This window comes from Lathamus discolor, chromosome 6, assembly GCF_037157495.1.
Source record: "Lathamus discolor isolate bLatDis1 chromosome 6, bLatDis1.hap1, whole genome shotgun sequence".
NCBI classification, from domain to species: domain Eukaryota; kingdom Metazoa; phylum Chordata; class Aves; order Psittaciformes; family Psittacidae; genus Lathamus; species Lathamus discolor.
Window position 1 is genome coordinate 37,337,918 of NC_088889.1, and position 7,756 is coordinate 37,345,673.

Consider the following 7,756-nt stretch of genomic DNA (forward strand, 5'->3'; position numbering starts at 1 on the left):
AGAGACGATGAGTCTACGAAAGCAGTCCCATGCACTCACCCCTTGTGAAGCAGCACATACCCCTTTGCACAGAGTGAAGTCATTGGAGAACACGTTTGCACGTTTGCACCCCTCCATCTCCCAGCACCGCTGTGACTCCAGCCAGCCTGTTACAATGTGTCTCCTCTCAGCCCCTTCAAAGTTCTGTCAGCAGAGAGAGCCTCAGCTCTCTTCCCAGTTGCGTTAGTCTCCTTTGCTGCCTCTCTCTGTGAGCAGTTCTCTCTTGCTGTCCTGTTCCTTTCCTCAGACTCACTTCAGCAATGAGTAACCAGCCTATTAGTAAAGAGCAATGGGTTACAAGCTGGAATTTATGAAACAGGTTTCTATCCGCCTGCAGCTATTGGCATATCTACCCCAACCACATCCCCTAAGACTAGAACCTGATACAAGGGCAAAGACAGTTAAGAGCTTCTCTTACTTTCCTTCAGTCTTGAAGACAGGAAGGTCCCCAGTTTGAACAGCTAAGGACCTCTTGGCTTGTGGCCCAAATGCCACCTGTCTCTGCAGTATGGCCACATGAGTAGGATGCCTCCCTTGGCTAGTATCTCAGAGATTTCCCTCTGCAAGGAGAATTTTCACCTGCCTTTGAAAGACTTAATATCCCTTTAGAGGTGCCCAAAATTACAACAGTGGCAAGCTGCAGGCTAAAGCTCTGGCCCACCTACCTTTGGCATGCTGCTCGCTTTAGATCATAAGCTCTGTAGAAGTCTACAGATGGTGTCTAGGAGCTGTGATGGGTACAGGGAAGGAGCCAGGGAGGAAGAGCATACTCCAGGGCATCTTGTTTTCTGGAAAACTGGCAAGTGCTGATTTTTCTCCATCACTTTTTAACACACCATTTGGATGCTGATGGGAGTCCCATCTGCAGAGTTTATCTGCTGAACAATGACCCCAAGAAGTCTAGGTGTCTTCCTCCAAAAATGTTTGAATCAGAGGGTTCCACACTGTTTTGTTTCAGCTAACCAGGGCATGAATTAAGTATGTGGAATAGAGTAAAAACAGAAAGTGTAGAGAGCAATGCATGTAGGAATAGATTTGGCCTGCTTGGTACCTGTGAGACAAGGATCCCTGTAAAAAAGGCAGGATAAACCTGCTGTGATAAATAGGACCAGGTGAAATAACTTGTTACTTGGTCTGTCATCTAGTTCAGTGAGTCACATGTAGTATCTCTAGAAAGTTGGTAACATCCCAGAAGTCACTAACTTAATACATGTTTAACTGAGGTCTTGTCTCGTATTTAATAGCAACTTCAACCAGGCTTGCATGACAATCTAGAGAAGGGTGGGGAATGCCAATATGGGCCTGAATATAACACTAATAACATTTTAGGATCTAAGTTGCCTAATTAAAAATCAGCAGAGCATGATTTGTTCTTTGTAGCTAAAGCTTATTTGCAGAAAGTAGTAGAAATGTGATAAGCAAGACACCATGCTACAGTTGTATTGACTGAAAAGCATGAATTCAGGCTGAGGGCAAAGGATGGACACAGATGCTGGGGTTAACCTGAGCAGGATGGCTCCCACCTGAAGGTAACATTCAGAAGACGCTGTAAGCTCCGAATGTCCGGCTCCAGAGACAAAGACTGTCTTGAGGGTGTCTGGCTAAGCACAGCTAAGCTCTCAGGATGCTTTATCAATTTGGAGGGAGGGAGCCCAAATGCTTCAGTGTTGCAGGCAGCCAGAATAGCATGTGCTGTGTGATATGAAATATTTAAGCACACATGGGCTTTGTGGTGTTTCCTGCCAATCTGAAAAGTAGCAGCATGGTGACTTGTAGTGCCAGGAGCTGGGTTAAGGAGAGGAGTTCCCATGTGGGCTTAACCTAGCTGCTGGCCTGCGTAGGGAGCGAGGCTGAACCACATGACTCACTATGGGGAAACCTGAAATGTCACACTTTCTCTTCCAAGTGTATCTGCTCCATCTCTGTCTTCCAGAGTCCTGCTCCTGCTCCTGCTCCTCCTCTAGCTATACACCTGAGCAAACAGATCTCTGCAACCTCCCCAACTTGACCCAGCTGTGCCGAGCAATGGCTGTGACGGGAGGAGTATAGCATGTAAGGCATATACCCTGTGCCGATGGACTGCCCTTCCCTCTAGATGACTTCTCTCCCTTGCACAGAGGTGACTCTGATGGGGCAGTCATCCAGCTGCTCCAGGTGATATACATGTGCCCACTTGACTCTCTCCTGGAAAACCACACACCTTCGTTAAGGGTTGCTCACACCCATTCATATACATAGAGATGTAAACAGCATGATACCACATGAACACAGTTGAGACCTATGATAATGTCAATGAAATATGAAAGCTTCTCTCCTCATCCTCGTTTTTCTGGTTTGAAAGAGCAGGGCGTGAGCCCCTGAGTGCATGGGAGAGGGATTGGTGCTGCTCCTGACAATTTAGCAGTCCTGCTCCAGTACTGGCAAGGCAGCTGCACTGCAACAGCTTGTATGCAACCCAAGAGCTTCATGTCACTCCTGACCCGCGGTGGCATTTAGTGTCGCTGGTAATTGTTACTTCCTTACACACAGCAAACAAAAATTCCTGTTGCACCAGCACAGTCACCTGCTGGGGTTTACACAGGGGCAAAGGAGCTGGCAGTGATTGCCCGGCTGATGCAAGCAGGATCCATGCTGCTGCGTGCTTTTTGGGGTGGTCAGGGACATTCAGAATCTTTCAGAGTACACATTAGCCAGCTTTCCTTTCCCATGTGAGTACATCCCACACTAAACATGGGAACTGTCTACCTGACAGCCTGGTGGAAGGAGGTAAATTGGGAGTGCTTGTAGGTGTGGGACTTCGAGTGTACAGGAGAGGTGTCTGTTCGCCTCCAGGCCAGCTGGAAGGGTGGCTGGAAGGGGCTGGGAGTGGGGAGTGAGAATTGCCCTCTGCCCAGGGTCTGTAATGGCACAAACCAGCACCCCGAGCTTTCTGCAAATGGCTCCCTCTGCACTGAACACCAAGAGCTTGTGAAGGTAAATGCCGTTTGGAGAAGAGGATTTTTTTGCCTTGTTGCAGGCAGGACCAGCTGCGTTCCAAACCCGTGACTGCAGCAGCCATGACCCCTCTGAAGGGAAATCTGAGCCCGCAAGCAGTTGTGCTGGGGAGGGCTGCGCTCTCACGTTTCTCTGTTTTGTTTTGGAGCCTCTGATAAAGTAGTGGGCTCGATTTTTCCTTCTTCTCCTTCTCGGTTTTGTTTTTTTCTCCCTTTCTTCTGAACGTATTTCCACAGCCTCAAGGAAGGAATTAAAAAAAAAAACAACAAGGGTTCTGGAATGGGAACAAGTATGTTTCAAATTACAGAAAGGATGTGAAAGGTTCAAGAATTCGAGCCCTGGCTCCGCCTGTGTCTGTCTCCACCCCCCCTAGAGAGCAGCTCGCATTGTGGCTTTTCCACTGCGCCGCACGGTATCGTGGCACCGCGCCCGGGGTGAGCCGGTGCCCTCCGCGGCCGTGCGGCGCCCGGCTGGGTCCTCGGGGGTGTCCACCAGCCTCTTCCGAGCGCGCAGACCCTTCTTAGTTCTGTGCTTGGGGGTTTTGTGTCCCGGTGTGTGTGTGTGTGCGCAGTTTTTCCTTCCACTGGCGAGGCTCCATCCCAGGAACGTGGGGAGGAGCTACTTGTGAGAGCGGAGCGCCCTCTGCTCGGTGGGAAGGGAGGAAGAGGAAGCAAAGGTGCAGCTCTAGGGTGGAGAAGCGAGATTCTTGCAGCTGCTGCTAAGGCGTAGGTCCTCCTTAAGACACTTGCACGCTGAGGTAAGCCAGTGAGCGGTGACTCGAGGCAGGCTGGTAGCCACGCTGTGAGTTGCACTACAGCGGTAAGGCTGTCGTGCAGCTGATTCTGACTGCCCTGCTCGGGCTCCTCAGCACATGTACCCAGTGTAACTGGCTCCCATGTCAACTCCGCAAAGACGTAGGGAGAAACCACTGGCAAAGAGGACTTACGAAATGGCCTGGAAGATAATGACTGGATCTGGTCTCAGTCTGTTATGGAGGACCATATCCTAGACACCTGCTCCATCATATGACCGCTTTATTCTATGACCCCAAATGCAAACATAGGCCGTCAGGGAATGCACATACTCAGTTTCCTGGAAGGAGGATCCTGTGAATAAAGTTATATGGCTGGACTTTATTTCCTGCTCCTCCTGTGGCATGATCAGATACCCCCTTCCCTGTGAAAGCTAGCCTTGAGAGATGCACAGCTCATAGCATGTCAGTAGAGGAACCAAGGTCCTCATGAAGTGTCTGAACAGAGAAGGGTACCCAAGCAATCTCTCCAGCCTGTGGTGTATGTCTGGGTGCCATCTCAGCAGCCTGCGAGTAAAGAGGATGGCAAGGAATGAGCTCTGTGCTGATTGTATTCTTCTAGCCAAAGTCAGAATGCAGTCCTTTAGCTGAGCTCTCTGGATTAAGAGCCTATGAAATAGCTTCAGTATTGTGGACAGATAAGGAGTCACCCACATAAGAAGAAAACAACTATTAACATAAATGTTTGAGAACTGAGATGTCCATTATGATCTTGACCTTTTCAGTGTCTTCTTAAAGCCATCAGCATCAGTCAGTTGACCCAAATCTGCTGCCTCATGCTAAAAAAGTTAAATTTTGTCCTTGCAAACTTTCACTCAGTCATCTCTATAGATTTTGTAACACTGCTGTGACAGAACCAGGTGAGGTTTTTCTCAGTGAATGAATGGACAGGGGAGTTAAGCATCTCAGTTGCACTGACCAGTACATTGTGCTTGGCATGCTCCCAGTCCCATGATGCTGGGTTTCTTGCATAGCTGCAGGGTGTCCCTTTGCATAAGGTGTATGTCCACTGATATACACCGAACACCTTTTGATATACTCATTATATATGGATGGGAGGCCACTGAAACAAAGAACTATTGATGTAAGTTTGAAAGATGAAGATTAGTATCAGTGTACCCACTTCGGCAGCCCATGAGATTTCTCCTTTGATAGTAAAGCCAAAAACCTTTAGGCCAGTTCAGCTAGACAGATCAAAGATCTTCAACATGAACAAGCAGAGATGGTTTGGCATATAGTGTTAGTCTTTATACTTGCTCTGAGATTTCCAGAGATTCTGACTAATGATGTCTTTTTTATGTAATGGTATGTTGTGCTAAGTGTTGCAGTGGTGCCTAGGAAATCAGTCTGAATTGGGTCTCATTCTGCTGGATGAGATCCACAACAGAAAGATGATTTCCCCTGTAACAGATCCAAAGGTTCATCTGAACTAGCTGACACATTAAATACTCTGGTGTGCATGCTGTGCTTGCAGAACATGTTACTTAGACGGTGTTATTTTCTTTGTAATACTGAGATCTGACAGTGTCACTTGGCTGTGTCACTCTCACAGGCCATGGAAGATACAGAGATTATGTTTAGCCAGCTTTCTGCACTGTCTAATTTTGTGCTGGCAGGCTGGATTCCTGAGGTATGTTAGATGAGTCTCAGAGCTGCCTTAATTTATGCTGGCCAAACTGTTTCCTTCTGCACCATTTCACAGGTGCAGGATCAGCAGAGTAATTCATGTTCCACTCCCCAACTGCCCCTGCTCAGCGTCTACCACAGTTCATCCTGAATTCCCAGCGAGGGGACAAATGCTGCCACCAAGCCTAAAAAAGCTTTCTCGATCTGAGAGTGGTGCTCAGAGAAACTCTGCAACAATACAAACTGCAGGTACACCCCTCCACCACGCTGCTTGCATGTGAATTTGGAGAACTCAAATTTCCACTAACACTCCCAGCTTTTTGCTAGTGTTTTAGCCGCACCAGGCTCCACAGGAGGACAGAAGGCTGCATCTGGTTCCCTCCCAGAGATGCAGTCTCTTCATTGAGTGTTTGGCAAAGTAGATAATTTTTATTCATCAAGCCCTTCTGGAGTGGAAATTTGGGCTCAAACTCTTCAGCTGGAAGAAACCATCCAATCTCCCTATAGGTTTTTTCCTGGTGTGCAGGTACAATCTGGCTGCTGTGTCGTCGGTGAGTCTGGGGTTTCAGTGGACACTCAAATAAATAAAACCCCCACCTGCCACAGGCCGGTACCCATCTCTATTTGATTGTGTTGTTTTCTCTCAGAAGATTTTTGATGGCTGTAGCTAGTCTAGAATTTTAAGGGCGAAAATTGGACAAATCAGTTTAGTTGGGCAGCTGATTCTGTGTAAACTTAAGCGGAATAGTAATGCATGACTAATACACAACAGCACTCAGCATGAGATAAAGATGCATGTGTAACATATGCAACATAAGCCCAACACACTGTGGGAAGACATGAAAAGATGTTTAACAGAGCTACTTCCCCACTTCAGAAGTGCACCCTTGCCTGCAGAACACACGCAGCACTGCAATGACAGCAAAGCACGACCTTTGCGCTCTGCCCTCAGGTACCCAGGGGTCCCATTTTTCTCCCTTCCACGTTTTCCAGTCTGGAAACAAGTGAGAAACTTCTCATTTCTGATCCATCTTAACTGACCATAGAGCATCTGCCTGCTGCTAAGACAAGAGTCTCATTTTTGAGGAAAATATGTGATGCTGTAAATCTCACTCTGTCAGGGAACACTAGCTGCCAGGCAAGCAAAGAAAAAACAAACTCCAAAAGCCTCCATTTTTGTGTGTGTGTGTAAATATAAAGTAATTCGTGATTCCCATCTCCCCGGCCTCAGTTCCCAGCCTGCACATGTTGGTATTTCCACTGTATGCCTGTTAAGATGAGAAAGAAGATGTAAACCGGGATCTATTTGGGCTGATGGGGAGAGAGGGACATTGCCGGTGCGTGGCGAGCACTTGGTCAACAGGGGGTCGGACCCCTCAGGGGCGGGGCGGGGCGGGGCGGGGCTGGGCCTCGCGCTCTCCCGCCACTACCGGTGCTGGCCTGACACCTAGCGGCCGGCCGTGGCGCCGCACGGTGGCCGCAGTACCGTTGGAGTATGTCCCTCCTAGGAGTAAGCGAGCTCGAATTGACAGGTGGTGGGCATGGAGCCTTGGTGTTCAGCAGAAAGCTCTTGCAGGTTTGGTATGCGCTCCTATGAAAGCATACCTTAGGAACAGCCAAGAAACGCTAAAATTCCTATAATTACATGTCAGTATTAAGAAAGGAACAGAAAACCCCACAGCAAAATACCCCTGCATTTACAAAGTACCCAACAGCTCAAATGCTCTCTGCTGCTCTGACTCTCCATCTCAAACCCCACATATTCCACGGTGAAGGGGCACTGACCACAGTCACAAAGTCTGGAAGAGGCACAAGCATGGGAGGATGTAGACCTGCTGGCTTAATGAGTTGAAGCCTACTAACATGACTACTGAGCAGTCATACCAATGACATCATGTCAACAGCCATGTTGACTTCTGTTGAGGCACTGGAGTCACCTGAACTCTTAATTCAAAGGTTTCTTTTTTTTCCATGTGGGAATTCTGCTGGGAAAGAGAGACTTACCAAATGGTGACTACCTTCTTCTTTCCACAGATGGCTGGTCTTCCCAAAGTGGCCAGAATTTTCGAGTTCTCTAAGGTTCTTGCTATATAGTCTATGTTGGCAGTTGCTCACATGGCAAAATGTACTACCTGTGGATCTGCTTGTCCATATTTGCATTTTCTAAATTCTGTTTATTTGTAACGATGAATTTATGCAAAGCTTTCATTCCTTCTTAGGAGTTGTTGAAGTAGAAACCTTTATTTTTAATGTTGTTTTTAAAAAAGCAGTTCAGTATCTAAGCTA